Source organism: Leucopleurus acutus, assembly GCF_964270905.1.
Source record: "Leucopleurus acutus genome assembly, chromosome: 21".
Taxonomy (NCBI): domain Eukaryota; kingdom Metazoa; phylum Chordata; class Mammalia; order Artiodactyla; family Delphinidae; genus Leucopleurus; species Leucopleurus acutus.
The window spans coordinates 7,924,860-7,943,695 of NC_139163.1; positions in this window are offsets into that span (position 1 = coordinate 7,924,860).

Consider the following 18,836-nt stretch of genomic DNA (forward strand, 5'->3'; position numbering starts at 1 on the left):
TCTCTCTGGCATTTTCCCCTCATTTACTTAATCTCTTTCTCACTTTTATCTCTGATCCTTCTTTCTGAGCCTCTGCAGCTCTGGACAGGATTAATTCCTGTCCTTGCTAATTTGCTCTCCGTTTTCAACTCTTGAAATGAATGAAAAACAAAAACAAAAATAAAGAAAATCTCAGCAAAAACATGGAATTGATAAAATATATCAAATAGAAGTATAAACATGAAAAACACAATAATAGAATTAAAAAAAAAAGCCTCAAGAGATGGATCCAGTAGTAGAGAAGAAAAGATAGAGAATGAAATCCGTAAATGTGAAAACAGTAGAATTCACCCAGTCTGAACAACAGAGAATTAGACTGGAAAAAAATAAGCAGAGTCTTGGGGGCCTTTGGGACTTTAACAAAATATCCAAATTTGTTTCCTTGAAGTCTCAGAAGGAGAGAAAGTAAGTAGAGCTATAACGTATTGGAAGAAATAATGGATTAAACTTCCCAAATTTGGCAAAAGATACAAGCCTACAGATTCAGAAGGCTGAGTAAACTTCAAACAGGATACAAGACCCCCACCAAAATTCAGGAAGACACATCATAATAAAACTTCTGAAAACAAATATATAGAAAAATTCTTTAAAGCAGTGGGAGAAATGACACATTCCCTGTAGGGGACAACACTTTGAATGATGGCAGATTTCTTATTTGAAACCCTGGAACCCAGAAGTAAGTAGCACAATATTTTTCAAGTTCTGAAAGAAAAAAACTGTCTATTGCAGATTCAATATCTGGTGAAACTATCCCACAGAAAGGAAAGGGGAATAAAAATATTCTCATATGAGGGAAAACTAAAAGAATTTGTCACTAGCAGACATTCTTGCAGAGTTTGGCTAAAGGAAATTCTTCAGACAGAAATAAACTTATAAAAGAAGGAATCTTGGAGCACGAAGAAGGAAGAAGGAACAACAGATAGAGCAGAAATATGGGTGTATGCAATTGAACATTCTTCTTGTGATTTTTATAAATCGTATTTGATCATTAAAACAATTATAGCTCCATCTGATACTCAAGACCAACCTTGGCTGAGATTTTGCTAGGAATTTTATTAAACCTATAGATAAGTCTCAGGGGAATTCACATGGGCTATATGACCCAGACCAATGAAAAATATGTTCACACCAAAACCTGTACATGAATATCCATAGCAACTTTATTTGTCAGAGCCAAAAACTGGAAGAAGCCCAGATGTCCTTTAACAGGTGAATGGTTCAGTCAACTGAGAAACATCCATAATATGGACTACTACTTAGCAATGAAAATAAATGCACCACTGATACACACCACAACTTGGATGACTCTCCAGAGACATGCTGCGTGAGAAGAGCCAATCCCAGAAGATGACGTACTGTATGGTTCCATTTATATAACATTTTTCAAAGACAAAATTTTAGAAAAGTATGATAGCTTAGTGGTTGCAAGTGTTAGAGAGAGATAAGGAGGTATGTTAACTATGCCTTTTTAAAATTTTCCCTACTTTCTGTTGTTTTGATATCTGGGGACCTTATTGATCTTGGGGAGATTGCCCCTCCCAGGGCTGGCTAATTCCTAGAGATTGAAAACCCCTTGCTGAGCACACCCTTCCTATGCAAAACCATCACTCCAGGTTCTGCCACCCAGCCACCTCCTTCATCAGCTCTCAGACTCAGAGCCACTATCCACCTGCCCTCATCACCCCAGGGCCAGGTACCAGAAGACTTGGGACAGCTGCTATGCCCCAGAGCCCACTGAAATTATTCAAACTTGCCATCCTAAGCCTTCACACCCTGCCTGGCCCATTCCTTGTGCAGAAATCACCATAAAGGCTTTTGCCCATGTTTTCCTTCATCTCTTTGCCTCCTGGATGACCTGGTGCTTCCTCGTGTGGCCCTTCCTGGGCCTCCTGTATCCAGGGATCTTGAGCATAAACACTCTTCCCTCCTGACAGTCATTTCCATGTCTGTATGTCTTACCATACCTGATGGAAACACATCTCAGGTGCACGTTAAAACAAGTGGTGAGCATGGTTGTACAGGGCAACACAGGTGATCTTTTTGTTGGAATTGTTCCAGACCTTGACTGTGGTGGTGAATGCATGATGCATTTTTATAGAACTTAATAAACACACCCATAAATGCAAGTAAATCTGGGGGAATGTGAATGCGGTCAGGGACCATGTGAATGTCAGCATGCTGGGTGTGATGTTATGTTACAGTTGGCAGAATGTTAGCATTGAGGGAAACGGGGCCAAGTGCAGTAAGACTCTAGCCTTTCTTACAGCTGGTGTGACTGACTCTACAGTGATCTCAGTGAAGATTTCAAGGGCAAACGTTTTTAAGACCAAGCTATGGAGTACTATAAAATGTATACCTTGTTTAAATTATTTTGTCTAAATATAGTTTCATGACTTGAAAATTCACTGAAAAATCATATAAATATTTGTAGATGGCCGTTAAGTTTAGCAGTATTTTGCTTAGAGAGCTATCTAGAAGCTGCATCACTTGTAATTTAATTTAAAACTTTCGTGAGTTTGTCTCATGGTTACAGAGAACAGACTTCTGTTTACCAGAGGGGAAAGAGGTTAGGGGGTGGGGGAAAGGGGTGAAGGGGTCAGTTGTTTGGTGACAGATGGTAACTAGACTTTGGGGGGTGATCACTTTGCAGAGTATACAGACATCAAATTAAATGCTGTACACCTGGAACTATATAATGTTATAGACCAATTTTACCTCAACTGAAAAAAAAAAAAAAGAATAGCCACCTTAAAGTAATATCAGAGCCGTAGTCATTCTATCAAAATCTGTACACACATGGCATGGGGAGGGCTTTTCCCTCTCAGGCATAAAGGAGAAAAATTCCTGAAGTTGGGGAAGGGCATCAAGTTCAGGGGGAAAACTAATAGAGATAGAAGAGAGTGGATTGAGAGAGAATTACCACTTTGGAGAGCCGTTAATAGTGGTTCTCAAATCAGGCTGTCGATCAGAACCACCTTGGGGGTTTTGTAATCACCTGCTTGGAATCAGCCCTCACTAATTAAATCAGAAGCTCTGGCAGGTGGGGAGACTCTGCTCAGCGTTTTTAAAGGTCTCCAGGTGAGTCTAATAAGCCAGGGAGGAGAAGCATGAACTGATACTACCATGGATATCCTGCTAGCGTTCCCCTTAAGTTATGCCCTTGATACTTACAACAACAGATAGTTATTATTATTCCAATTACAGATGAAGGAACTGACTCTCAGAGAAGCCATGTGGCTTGTCTGAGGCCACACAACTAGTGATCTGAGGAACCAGGGTGACTCCAACCTGTGTACCGTCCTCTGTAGACCAACAAAATATCATTGACTTGGATTCAGAGTGTAAACTTGTCCATTGGCCAGAAAGGACCACAGATTCCCTTGTCTAGAGCTAAGAGATATTCAGCCACTTTAGGAGAAAACTGGGACATATGGAAGTCACTTTTTATGTTGAGAATAACATTCCTCCAAACTTAAGACTGGCTATTCTGTCAGCCATTAAGCGTATTCAATCAATTAATGAAAACCTACCTCCCTGAATATACTTTTGTAAGCCATCCAATCAGTGTTAGCCTCTTGCTTCTGAAAGTCAGCCTGTCAGGGATGGACTTAGTCAAATAAACATACCTCTGAGTGCCAACCAACCAACAAGAGTGTCACCTAGATCATCATCATAGCTCAGGTGATGTCAGTTCCTTACTGCTCTGCAAGTCTGCCAGACCCTGCTCTCCACACTGCCCCAAACCCATGCAAGACCAGCACCCTGCTCTGCTGGGACACACTGGGCCTGACCAGCATAACTATCCCACCGATGGCATGATTAAGACCCTTTAAATCCAAACGGAGTAACTGTGATTCAGGCATTCAGAGTAGAGCCTGGTGGCCATTGTGAGTGTGGTTTCAGACACATTCCTGCATCAACTGAGAATCTGAATTTTCTGAACTGTATCAGACTCAAGGACACCACCAGCCATTTTCAAAACAATATCTGCTGGCAGCTTCCAGATACAACCATATGGCCTCAAGGTCTCCCCTTGTAAACATGCAACCATTTCAGACCCCAATCAATCCTTGATCGACAAGCACCCTTCTTGCCAGCTCTAATCCTAATTCTTAACAATTTACGCAACTTTTCAACGTTTGCCTATATAAGCCTCCCCCATTTTGTAGTCCAGTGGAACACAATTCAAGTGCTTCTTGAATTTGTGTTTCCCAAGCTATAATCCTCAGTTTGGCTCGAATAAAACTCTTTTCTATTCCTGTTAAACAAATAAAACTTTCATGAGTTTGTGAATGAACAGCCTGTTGGAGAACATACAGCAAAATACTTAACATTTGGGCAAAAGGTAGACAAGCCAAGAGGCAAACATACATTTCTGCAAGCGTAGAAAGAGCACAGCCCACCTCTCTGTTAACAGGGAAGAAAGAACCTAAAAAATGAGCCAGACTCAAAGTGATTAAAGTAGCATCCTGTGGAGAACAGGTGATAGAAGCTCCCATTTCCAAAAATAAAATAAACCTGGGGAAAGAACAGCCGTTCTCCAAAGAGAAACTGTTCAGTATCCTTCTCAGAGGGGATCTGATATCACAGCACTCGTGAGCTAGGACTCGACGCCAGGTGAGTCCTGTCAAATACAAACAAATCCGGGCTTAGTACAGAGACACCTCATTGAAGAGGTGTTTGTGGTAGGGAGAACTCTCTGACTCCACCGTCTCAAAGATCTGGTAGAGATGGGCTGCCCTTTCATAGGGAGGAGTGAACAGCCTAGAAATTCCAGGAGTGGGAGGGCAGCAGGGCCTGTGGAGTGATGAGAATGGTTGTTTTTCCCCTAAGGTTACCAATTCCGGGGAGGTGCCTTTTGGGGGGATGACACTGCTCCGTATGCCGATGCTCAGGGTGAGCCCACGTCCAAGGGTAAATGAAAGATTCCTGGCTACAGGGTGTTGATTCAAGTTAGCAGGCATTTTGTCTAGGTTGGTCAGTGGGGACCAACAGTTCTGCTAATCGTTTATAAGACCAAAAATGGGAGTTTGGAGGGTTGCTGTCTGGCCTTGTCATAGGCCAACACAGGGCCCCTTGAGTTCTATCTAAGTCACATGGGGAAGGCAGTTCTCTGCAGTGAGCCCTGTCCTGAAACGCAAAAGGGTCGGGACTTCTTCATGGGTGCGCAGGGCTCAGGAAAGGTCAGCATCTTGTCTCCAAAGCCTGGTCCTCAGTTTCTGCTAGCTGGGATACTTCCCCACACAGCATCCTGCGTTCAGCGATGGGCTCTGTCTAATGGAAGGAGTAGAGGCAGCAAGGAGGGATTAGAGAACATACACAAAGGAATTACCCAGTGATGACTGAGAGACAGTGAGCTTGAGATGGACATCAAAGCCTAGTACGCATTGCAAGGAGTGGGGAAAGAATTACATGGAAAGAGCGAAAGAATATGGCATATCTGTAAGTATACTGTAAGTGGGCTTTGAGATCAGAGATGCTGCTGTTGATGGTGGTTTTTTGGTTTTGTTTTTTTCCACCATGTTGGGCCTCTTATTCTTCCTTGGACATGATGTTTTTATGGTGGTTTCTATAGACTGAATATTTGCATCCCCCCTCCTGAAATTCAGATATTGAAGCCCATTCCCCCAATGTGAGGGGATTAGGAGGTATGGTCTTTGGGAGGTGATTGTATCAGGAGGGTGGGCCCTTCCCCCCTCCACTGTGGAAGGACACAGCCAGCAAATGGCCCTCTACCAGGAAGGGGGCTCTCACCAGACCCCAAATCTACCAACACCTTGATATTGGACTACTAGCCTCCAGAACTGTGAGAAATACATTTCCGTTTTCAAGCCAGCCAGTTTATGGTATTTCTGTTATCATAGCCCCAGCAGGCTAAGACAGTGGTGCTATTTCTCTGTATCAGCCATGGGGTCCCCCCCAAAACACACACACACACCCCCCTCTCCCCAGTGGTACAGACACCAGCATAGAGCAACCATAGAAGGCCAAAGTGTGATCTGGACATTTTACCCGGGGTCTCTCCGTGCCCTTGGTAAAAACCAAGGGAAGCAATCCTCAGACTACCTGGTTTGTGTTTTGACAGTGTGATATTCCAGGCGGGAGAACTGCTTCCTAATAAAAGTGATGGAAACTCAGTCACTTTGACATTTAAAGCTAGACTGCACCAAGCTCTAGAAATGTGATAAAGAAAATTCTTGTCCTGGCAGGTAAAAGGGGTTAAATCAACACACCCTAAGGGTCCGAGAGAGAAGCAGCAATTCTCTTTGATGTCTCCTGATGCTGTTCCCTTGCTAAAAGAGCCTGTGTTATTTGCGAAAGTTCTGGTTGTTTCATTTTTCCAACACGAATTGAGCATTTTTTAGGGTGATGAAATATACTTCATTACTAGCTTTATTTCTAAACTGAGGAATATCTTTATATCAGGGTTGAATATTTTGGGGTCAATGGACTGTCTCTTCAGAAAAATGAATGCACATACATGGAAAAACACGGGCCTTTTGAGTGGTCACCTGAAGGCGTAGTGCGTGAACCCAGGTTGGTGTCCTTTTCTCTATAATATTTAAAATCTGGAGTTTACTTGCTTATCTGGAAGACTTTCTTAAATGATTAAGATTTTTAATATTCTGAAGGAAGATATTTTATGATGGTATTTATCAGCGTCTTTCTTTCAATGAGCCATTTTTGCAGAACTGTTGTAACGATTTGAAATCTGCGAAAGTTCAAATCTGCCTTTAGGAAAAATCCTAGTCTAGTCACCAACAGACTGACACGGACTGCGGCTTTGAGCAGGTTGATTCTGCCCTCCAAACCTCATTTCCTTATGTGGAAGATGTCATACCTATAACCAAGGCTACTGTGAGGGCAGCATGGGGTCATGCACACAAATGCAGAGTTCAGGTGCAGGCGACGGTGCCGTGGTAGTCATTATTGTATATGGCGCTGGATACAATGCTTACTACATCATAAGACTCAAAAGAGGTTTATTGAGTAAATTTGGGAATGTATCTCTCTTGTAATTTTCTTACCTGTAGAATGGAGGGGGTTATACTATTTGATGTCTAGTGATCCCTTCTTATTAGATTTCTTTCTCATTTAAGATAGTAACAGTTTATAGCATTTTACTGTTTATAAACAGGTTTAAATCTATAATCTCCTTGGCTGTCGCGATCATGGTCACGTCAGTCACGTTAATTCACACCTCAGTGTTTGCAGTGACAAAGGAATGTGAACAATTTCCAAATCTCTTTATTAATACAGTTGGACCAAATCAGTAATAATAACAAATTTTAAACAGACCTTTTAAATTTCAACAGTGCTTTCCCGTATGGTGTTTATTACAGTCTCAAAGTCACATGGTGGGGTGGGTCAAATAGGTGTTACTGACATAGTTATTATCAGGCTAAAAGAATTCAGACTGAGTAGTAGTATGACTGTCCCAAATCCTCACAGCTGACCAGCAGGGACCAGGAACTTGGGCCCAGGCCTCCTCTCTCCACATTCACTTCCTTCCGCTCTCCCCTCCCCTGACACCAGCTCTTCCCAACGGCAGTCTCAGCCCAGTTCCTTCCTCCAAAGTCTCTGCTCAGACAGAAGCCCGAGTGCCCACTCAGCTGCTGGAGTATTTCCTCAGCCTGACCTACCCTCTTTCCCCACCTGAATTTCTGAAAAACAACACTCAGGAGAGCATCTTCCTAATAGACGCAGCCTGCAAAGGATTCTTCCCTCCACTAACAAAGAAGCAGTTGGGCATTTGTAACTCAGAGTCCTGAGAAAATGAGTAGGTGTATGTGGTGTCTCTGTCTGTGTGTCCATTTATATTTCCTCCCTGAATCTACCCCATAAGAATTAGGCCCTGATACCTAGTATGAGATAGTCACACGAATGGTCACACCTGTCCTGACTTAAGATGGACTCTTGAAATTTGAAGCAAATTGGGTAGTATAGTCAGTTTCACAACATTGATTCTTCCAATCCAAGAACATGGTATATCTCTCCATCTGTTGGTATTATCTTTAATTTCTTTCATCAGTGTCTTATAGTTTTCTGCATATAGGTCTTTTGTCTCCCTAGATAGGTTTATTCCTAGGTATTTTATTCTTTCTGTTGCAAGGGTAAATGGGAGTATTTCCTTAATTTCTCTTTCAGATTTTTCATCATTAGTGTATAGGAATGCAAGAGATTTCTGTGCATTAATTTTGTATCCTGCAACTTTACCAAGTTCATTGATTAGCTCTAGTAGTTTTCTGGTGGTATCTTTAGGATTCTCTATGTATAGTATCATGTCATCTGCAAACAGTGACAGCTTTACTTCTTCTTTTCCAATTTGTATTTCTTTTTCTTCTCTGATGGCTGTGGCTAGGACTTCCAAAACTATGTTGAATAATATTGGTGAAAGTGGACATCCTTGTCTTTTTCCTGATCTTAGAGGAAATGCTTTCAGTTTTTCACCATTAGGAATGATGTTGGCTGTGGGTTTGTCATATATTGCCTTTATTATGTTGAGGTAGGTTCCCTCTATGCCCACTTTCTGGAGAGTTTTTATCATAAATGAGTGTTGAATTTTGTCAAAAGCTTTTTCTGCATCTATTGAGATGATCATATGGTTTTTCTCCTTCAATTTGTTAATATGGTGTATCACATTGATTGATTTGCGTATATTGAAGAATCCTTGCATCCCTGGGATAAACCCCACTTGATCATGGTGTATGATCCTTTTAATGTGTTGTTGGATTCTGCTTGCTAGTATTTTGTTGAGGATTTTTGCATCTATATTCGTCAGTGATATTGGTCTGTAATTTTCTATTTTTGTAGTATCATTGTCTGGTTTTGGTATCAGGGTGATGGTGGTCTCATAGAATGAGTTTTGGGGTGTTCCTTCCTCCTCAATTTTTTAGAAGAGTTTGAGAAGGATGGCTGTTAAGTTTTCTCTAAATGTTTGATAGAGTTCACCTGTTAAGCCATCTGGTCCTGGACCCTTGTTTGTTGGAAGATTTTTAATCACAGTTTCAATTTCATTACTTGTGATTGGTCTGTTCATATTTTCTATTTCTTCCTGGTTCAGTCTGGGAAGGTTATACCTTTGTAAGAATTTGTCCATTTCTTCCAGGTTGTCCATTTTATTGGCATAGAGTTGCTTGTAGTAGTCTCTTAGGATGCTTTGTATTTCTGCGGTGTCTGTGGTAACTTCTCCTTTTTCATTTCTAATTTTATTGATTTGAGTCCTCCCTCTTTTTCTTGATGAGTCTGGCTAATGGGTTATCAATTTTGTTTATCTTCTCAAAGAACCAGCTTTTAGGTTTATTGATCTTTGCTATTGTTTTCTTTGTTTCTGTTTCATAGATTGTTTTATTGAGATTTTTCTTGTTTTATTGAGATTTTTCTTGTTTCTTGAGGTAGGTTTGTATAGCTATAAACTTCCCTCTTAGAACTGCTTTTGCTACATCCTATTGATTTTGGATCATCGTGTTTTCATTGTCATTTGTCTCTAGGTATTTTTTGATTTCCTCTTTGATCTCTTTGATCCTCTTTGATTTCCTCTTTGATCTCTTGGTTATTTAGTAATGTATTATTTAGCCTCCATGTGTTTGTGTCTTTTACGTTTTTTCCCCTGTAATTTCTCATCTCATAGTGTTGTGGTCAGAAAGGATGCTTGATATGATTTCAATTTTCTTAAATTTACTGGGGCTTGATTTGTGACCCATGATGTGATGTATCCTGGAGAATGTTCTGTGTGCACTTGAGAAGAAAGTGTAATCTGCTCTTTTTGGATGGAATGTCCTATAAACATCAATTAAATCTATCTGGTCTATTGTGTCATTTAAAGCTTCTGTTTCCTTATTATCTTCGTTTTGGATGATATGTCCATTGGTCTAAGTGAGGTGTTAAAGTCTCCCACTATTATTGTGTTACTTTCGATTTCCTCTTTTATATCTGTTAGCAGTTGCCTTATGTATTGAGGTGTTCCTATGTTGGGTGCATATATATTTATAATTGTTATATCTTCTTGGATTGATCCCTTGATCATGATGTAGTATCCTTCCTTGTCTCTTGTAACATTCTTTATTTTAAAGTCTATTTTATCTGATATGAGTATTGCTACTCCAGCTTTCTTTTGATTTCCATTTTCATGGAATATCTTTTTCCATCCCCTCACTTTCAGTCTGTATGTGTCCCTGGGTCTGAAGTGGGTCTCTTGTAGACAGCATATATATGGGTCTTGTTTTTGTATCCATTCAGCGAGCCTGTATCTTTTGGTTGGAGCATTTAATCCATTCATGTTTAAGGTAATTATCGATATGTATGTTCCTATTACCATTTTCTTAATTGTTTTGGGTTTGTTATTGTAGGTCTTTTCCTTCTCTTGTGTTTCCTGCCTAGAGAAGTTCCTTTAGCATTTGTTGTAAAGCTGGTTTGGTGGTGCTGAATTCTGTTAACTTTTGCTTGTCTGTAAACCTTTTGATTTCTCCATCGAATCTGAATGAGATCCTTGCTGGGTAGAGTAATCTTGGTTGTGGTTTCTTCCCTTTCATCACTTTAAATATGTCCTGCCACTCCCATCTGGCTTGTAGAGTTTCTGCTGAGAAATCAGCTGTTAACCTTATGGGAGTTCCCTTGTATGTTATTTGTCATTTTTCTCTTGCTGCTTTCAATAGTTTTTCTTTGTCTTTAATTTTTGCCAGTTTGATTACTGTGTGTCTCGGTGTGTTTCTCCTTGGGTTTATCCTGTATGGGACTCTCTGTGCTTCCTGGACTTGGGTGGCTATTTCCTTTCCCATGTTAGGGAAGTTTTCGACTATAATGTCTTCACATATTTTCTCGGGTCCTTTCTCTCTCTCTTCTCCTTCTGGGACCCCTATAATGCAAATGTTATTGTGATTAATGTTGTCCCAGAGGTCACTTAGGCTGTCTTCATTTCTTCTCATTCTTTTTTCTTTATTCTGTTCCGCAGCAGTAAATTCCACCATTCTGTCTTCCAGGTCATTTATCCGTTCTTCTGCCTCACTTATTCTGCTATTGATTCCTTCTAGTTTAGTTTTCATTTCAGTTATTGTATTGTTCATCTCTGTTTGTTTGTTCCTTAATTCTTCTAGGTCTTTGTTAAACATTTCTTGCATCTTCTTGATCTTTGCCTCCATTTTTTTCCCGAGGTGCTGGATCATCTTCATTGTCATTTTCTGAATTCTTTTTCTGAAAGGCTGCCTATCTCCACTTCATTTAGTTGTTTTTCTGAGGTTTTATCTTGTTCCTTCATCTGGTACATAGTTCTCTGCCTTTTCATCTTGTCTATCTTTCTGTGAATGTGGTTTTTGTTCCACAGGCTGCAGGATTATAGTTCTTCTTGCTTCTGCTGTCTGCCCTCTCTCAGTGCATTATTGACAAAGTCTGGGGTCTGCCAAGGTGGGTTGCTGCAGCGTCCCAGAGGTGGTGGTGGCAGTGATGTCATGGGCAGGCCACTCTGATTCCCATTCACTTACCATATCACATTTCACATTTTAACACCTTCCCTCTGACCTAGCACAATCTGGGTGACCCTCCTTATAATCAAATGGCCCAGAGTCAGCAAATACAAACTTATATTAGGATGCGCAAACCAGGGTTCATGCTCAAAAATTTTTAAAAAAGTCTTCCAACAAAATATAAATTTGTTTGAGAATTCTTTATGTGTATGTGTGTGTATATATATATATATATCCCTCCAAGCCTACTCGTGTATTTTTGTCCTCATCTGCAATGCTCTTCATCCTTTAAGCCTATATGTGATTTTCATCTCTCCTTCGGGGTCACTCAAGACCTCGGCATATCAGAGAATCTTCAGTAGCAGCCCTGGGGGCAACAAGTTGTCATGAAAGAAACCTGGACCTTATCCTTGAGTTCCATCCTGTCTCTCGTAGTTACTTCTGTGACCCAGGACATGCTAACTCATCTTTCAGAACCTGTGTGTCTGTGTGATCACATACTTGGCAAATAGTAGGCGCCTCTCTCTTCTAACTGGGCACAAAGGGGCCTTGCCTCATACCTGTGTGCCCTGCATGTGTCAGAAGCTCCACGTAAGTTATGTTACTGCTATTTCTGTTAATATTGCCAGCAGTCTCCTCCTGTTTGGGGTCTGACTGCAGCACTGCTCCCCATTTAAAAGCGGTTACACAAGAATTGACTGTTTTGCAGTCATCCCAAGGACAATAACTATTGCTTTTTAAAGAAGCTTTTCCAAAGGAAAGATTTTGTATCTACAGTTTCAGGAAATATTTTAGACGATCTTATTTCAATCAATAAGAAAGAAAGGACAATCCTTCAGGGAAGAGACTATCAAGCTATATTTAAACTCAAAGGCAAAGCTAAAACGAATAGAGAGGAAGGGAGATAACATTGCATTTTTTTTCCAAATTCCAATTTAGTATTTTCTGTATATGGTCTCAGTCACACCTCACAGCAGTCTTACGAGTTAAAAAATTGATACTCTTTTAGGTACTGGGCAATTGGTGCATTTGGGTAAATACACCCAATGGGAGAATGGGAGAATTAAGACATTACCTTAGGTTCATGAGAATCCATGTTTTCCCCACACCAAGAATTTCTCCACACACAGAGTGTGACAAGAGCAGACTGACAGATGGCCAGACGGGAGAAACAGGGCTTGCAAGGTAACCAACTATGGCAGTCTGATCCAACCTTGACCTTGGGATGCCCTCCAGGGCGTGTTTCTTTGCCTTTACTCTTGTACTTTGCCCAATGTACTGTTCTCTGAGGGATCTTGCTTTCTCAATAAAAGGTCACATTGTCAGTACATTACAGGAGTTGATGGTCACAACTCAAAACTACTAGGAGTATCTTCAACTCATAGGGTGTCTGGAACATCGAAAGCCCTCCAAGACCCAAAGGACAAGAATCTATTCATGTTATTTCAGACATACTGGTGGGGCAAAGAGATCTGGAGACTTGACATGTATGATATATAGGTGATCCCATAATTTGCCCATCATTAAGTTCAGTTGAGAGAGAAACAGGCAAGGAAGGGAGGAAAGAATCCATTGGTAGTTGGAGAAAACAAGATGCACAGATTTCTGAGCTGTCTGTCTCTCCTACCTGAGAAGTCCACGCAGCCCTTCCTGTCTCCCCAGCCCCCGATCCTCTACCCACCAGACTGAGATCCCTCTGCTGAATTAGACTGTTCACAACGTGTTTGATGGGGAAGAGGAAGAAGACCACGCAAAGGTCATGTGTGTTCTGGCACCTTTACCCTCATCCTAGGACCCTTTCTTTAACACGTGAAATCTGGCAGAATGAAGAGGGGATGGTAAACCAACACCATGTCTACCATCACAGTGACAGAATGACAAGCCACCAGTGTCCAAATGCCCATCTCAGGTGGAATTCTGTCTCTTCTCCACGTGGTTTACAGCGGAGACAAGGAAATCAGTTGCATGTTTTCTCAGTATAAGGAAATTATCAAGTGGGATCAAGGCAGCACCAGTAAGATGGAATGGACGCCACACGTGGATAATGTCACCGCCTCCTCTGCTATCTGAATCTAAGACAACTGTGGGCTAAAGGATGACTTTTGGTTTTGTGATCACTGTGCAGTTCACTTTCTATGAAGAAAATATAAAAAAATCAGAATAGTTTTAGTTTACAGATTGTAATAGGGAAGAACCTTTTGTATTCTATTACAAGTTAATCACTAAAGGGATGTTGCCTGTAAGCTTAAGTTATACATACTGGCCCGTCTCTGGGAACCCTGCTTTCCAGGTTATGAGCGTTTAGCTAAAATACCTTTGTTTAGCTCCCAGGAAACATCCTGACCAGGCCCACCTGTGATGACTACAGGGAAGAAGAAATGAACACATCCCCTCCGGAGGCTGACGGGAACCAGGAAGTGCTGACTTTACTCCTGCCCCTTTTAGTATAAAAGGAACCTGAAATCAACTCAGGCAAGATGGTTCTTTGGGACGCGAGTCCACCATCTTCTCCGTCTGCCAGCTCTGTGGATAAAGTCGCCATTCCTGGCCCCAGCAACTCCTCTCTCGATTATTGGCCTGTGTGCAGCAAGCAGTATGAGCTTGGACTCTCTAATGAGATGAGGACAAATGCAATGATTTATGTCAAAAGTCGCTGTAGAAATGGTGTGTGTCTGCGTGTGTGAGGTGGTGGGGGGTGTGTGTGGCAGGGGTGTTTATTTATTGTGTCCAGAACAACTCATTGAACCTAAACAGAGACATATAAACACATGTCACCTTAGAGTCAACTGAAGAACAGGAAAGTACTGAATGTGAGGCATATAAGAAAGGAACGAACCAGAGAACTTTAGAAGTAGCATAATACACATTAGCCCGGACGCTGTGTTTTGCAGGTAAGAAAGCAGTCTCGGAAGTGAAATGGCTCTTCCGAAAGCATCAAGCTTGAGACACTTTTGACCTTAGTTTGTCCAGAAAGTTAGTTCCATTGGAGAATGGTTACCACTGGAAGTCCTGAGAAAAAGCCATGGATCGATCTCATGTTCTTGTGGTCACTGAAGCTAGATAAGCATTTCTTTGTGTTTTTATGATAATATTTAGCCTGGAGGTACATTTGAGTCTCTCCTCATGGATCTAATGCCTCAGTATTAGATGGAAGCTGATGGCTATTAAAAGCATCTCTGCCCCAGGTTTGCTCTAGTGCAAGAGGGAATCATTGTCAATGAACATTCATAACGTCACTTCACCTGGTTCCGGACCAAGTTTTCCCAGCTTGCTGGTGTTGTACAAGCCTTGGGCAAGAGCCAGGTGTGAGGCAGGCAGCCTTTCGAGTGGATCTTAAAAGTCATAGTCAATAAAACCTGGGGCTTCCCCCACATGGAATCCTGCTGGCTTCACCTTGCGACAACCTGGGAGAGGTTGACTGAATGTGTTTCTGTTTTCCTACCAAAATCCAGTTTGCCACTCCTAAAATATGGATCCGAACAGATGGGGAAGCCTGTCTCTAGCTGGGTGTCTTCTCTCCCCCTTCAGAGACTGAAGGGATAGAAAAGGAAATCATATTTTTGAGAATTTGTTACACATCAGCCACTGTGCCTATATTGTTGCATTTTCTAAGTCTATTGGGTAAATAGCATTTTCCATATTTTCAGATGAGCAAACTTATACGTAAATTAGGGTTTTTTAGGAAAAAAGTTCCCTTGCTCAGAGAGCAGCAGATATAGGATTCAAAGCCAGTCCTTTTGACCCAAGGTCAACCCCCGTACCAGTGGTTCTCTAAGAATGTTCTTGGCATGCACGCATCCTCTAGAAACTTGGTGGGAAGGTAAATTCTTGGGCCCCATCCCAGACAGGCTGAATCACAAGCTCTGGGTTTGGGCGTCAGCATTGTGCACCCCAGCAAGCCTTCCATGTCATTCCCATACACAATGAAGACTGCAGTCTGCACCCTTTCACTTAGCTACCCATTTGGCTACACTGGCCAATTTTCTCCTTCCCAGCACGGTTCCCTCCAGACTCAGATTTATTTGACACTTGTTAATTTCCTGTATCCTAATGCTTCTCCTCTGCCTTCAAAGAAGTCATTAACAGAAGGGGGAGTACTCCCTGTGTGTGTGCTCCCCGTGTGTGTGTGCTCCCCGTGTGTGTGTGCGCATGCACACACAGTTAAAGGTGTTACTTTATTAGAAAAACAGGGAAAAGTGTTCAGCTTATTTATTTTATTTATTTTATGTTCCAAATGTGATGGGTTTATTTTATTTTACTCTGATTCAAAACCAAAGATTCCACTACTGCACAGAAACCAATATGTTACAAGGTCATGAAAAAGTGTTTTGGGACATGCAGGATGTGATGGACAACTGGAGGGTCGGGTCGGGCCATCTCCTTTGTAACATGACACTACACCTTCGCTGAGCAACACATTGAAAATAACACTGCGGAACTGAACTGAAATGTGGCACGAACGTGACAACTTCCGGGCATGCCTTCAAGCACACCTCCCTTAGGCTGGACTCAATATCTAGGCTTCAGTGTGGGGAGGATTAGAATTCTTTGGAGGAAGAAAAAGTTCACACCTTTGAAATTTCACAGAAGAATTTTAAGGCCAAAACATAGTGGGTTCATTTCTCTTCACCTCCAGGGACAAAGCTGATGATTTATTCAAAACCACATTAAGCTTCTAGCTCATATCCCAGCCCGACCTTGTGCCCTCCTGCACTGAAGTTCTTTCCATAGATGAGAGCTGACAGGGTCAGTTTCACTCCTGGTGGAAGGGTCTGAGTGTAACCCAGTGCAATCAGGCTGGCATTATTCACTTTAGCAGATAGAGAAGTTCTACAGTCCAGCTTGTACTTAGCAGAGATGCCGAAACAGGTGTTGTTCCTGCCAGCCGTCCACACGAGGTTTATTGATGTTTCGGTCCTCTTGTTCACCTTCTGGTAGATCGCCCCTCCAGATTCAGTGCTATCGCTCACGTGAGCGTGCAGCTGGAAGTCTGCAGGCTTGTAACCCAGGGCGAAATTATTCTGTGACAGTTTGGATTTGGCTGTGTCAAAACTCGTCTGATAGCCAGCAAACCATGGCCAACACAGCCCAGCCATAGATGGTTGGTCCAGAAAAATCTGTCAACAAAGGATATGGATTTGGTATGGTTAAAATAGATCTGAGAACCAAGTTACATTGTGGAGTGGAATTTTCTACTTCTGGTCATGCTTACAGTGATACAGGGAAAGTATCAGGCAACCTAGAGACCAAATACAAGATTTGGAACTATGGACGGACCTTCACCCAAAAGTGGGACACGGACACTACTCTCGGGACAGAAATCTCTTTGGAGAATACGTTGGCGGAAGGGTTGAAACTGACTCTTGGTACCATATTTGTGCCGAACACAGGAAAGAAGAGTGGGAAATTAAAGGCCTCCTATAAACGGCATTGTCTCAGTCTTGGCAGTAATGTTCATATAGATTTTTCTGGACCAACCAGCTTATTTACTTTAAGCCCGTCCATGAGAATAGTTTTAAGAGTCAAAATTTACATGAATAAATAGTTGCAAAGCGTCACAGAATCTTCTTGTTTTAATGCAAATGGTCTGTCTTGGAGAGTGTCCCCATCATGCCTGTATTCTGATGTTACTGGGTGGAGTGCTCTCTAGATGCCTGGCTCTGTTCCTTTATAAATTAACCACAGGTGTACCAGGAGTATGGCGACCAGTGCAGGGAAGAAGCCTGGAGTCCGGGTGTGTAAGCTCCTCAGTGTGGGGAGGGGCAGCAGGAAGGGTTTTAAATGTTGATGAGCGAAACAGTGACAAAGTCGATGGTAACAGGTTGTAAGTTACCATCAGGTCCTTAGTAAGACCTGGCCTCCTACAAATGTTCATTTCTCAAAGCTGCCACTTCCTTATCATGGGGGGGGGGCGATAAAAACAATTCATAATAGAAATAAGATTCTGTATAAAAGGCTTTTGCAAACAATGAGTGATCATCCTGACCTCTGCTCTTTTTTTTTTTTTTTTTTGCGGTACGCGGGCCTCTTACTGCTGTGGCCTCTCCCGTTGGGGAGCACAGGCTCCGGACGCGCAGGCGCAGCGGCCATGGCTCACGGGTCCAGCCGCTCCGCGGCATGTGGGATCCTCCCGGACCGGGGCACGAACCCGCGTCCCCTGCATCAGCAGGCGGACTCTCAACCACTGCGCCACCAGGGAAGCCCTGACTTCTGCTCTTATTCCTTGCCCTCGTCCCTCCCATCCCTCTTGCTCTCCGAAGACAGGCATTCCATCTAGGGAAACCTGAATTGTATGGTCCTCATTCTTACCCCTCCATGGAGAAAAGAATTTCCCCAGTGCCCTAGTCACCATCAGTTTTGGTACATGACATTAAATAAGTCAAAAGATGTCCCGTTTAGCAATCACTGTAATGTACTGCCTTCTCTGATATTTCCATCCGTGTGCCGCGTTTCTAGCTAATTAGCATTCTCACGTGTGCAAAGTTTTTCATTTCTAATTTTATCTCAAGTACCCTGTTCATATAGTCTGTCCCCTCCTCAGACACATTCACTTAAAATAAAACCACTCTCCCTCATCGGTTACAGCAGTTCTCACATGTTTATGTTGTCAACTTTCCAAGTCTTACTGTAGTTGTTACTTGAGGTTGGGGGTGTCCTTTTCTTTCCCAGTATGTCAGACCCTCCTTGCCTTTGATTCCACTACTCAACTCTCATCCCTGGGTGCCAATTATATTTCCCATGCTGCTCAGCCAGACTCTCGAGGCTATGGACAGCAGTGTGCCTAGGATGGAAAATGGAGAGAAAAAATAATTTAAAAAACCCAGTGCCCAAGTTCAGTGTTCCAGGCACCGCAGGCCAACACAGAGAAGCGGTCACAGAGCTGTCTGGTATGAATTCCCTACAGTAACTTACTTCCTCTAATCCCATTTGGTTTATACTGCTCTAAATATCTGACATTGGAGTTGTGATATAAATCAAGGCTTTCACAGTCACTTAAAAATCAAAAGGGGAAAAAGCCTCTAGGAACCTAATAATAGGCTTCAACTACGGGCTGATTACATGACGGGTGCAAGAGCGTTCTGGACGGGCATTCAAAACCCAAGTAGGGAACCTCAGATGAGATAAGAGAGATAAGCCCAAGGGGACCATGGATTTCTCTACAAAACCCTAACAAGAAAAGCTTGACACTAGGTGGCAGCAGTGCCCCATGATTGCCTTCCAAATTAAACCGGCTTTGAGATCGGAGGGTGTTTATTATTATTAACACACAGATACAACCATAATGCAAAATCAGCCCATCTTATTTGACAGCAATCTCCCACCCTCTTCATACTTAGG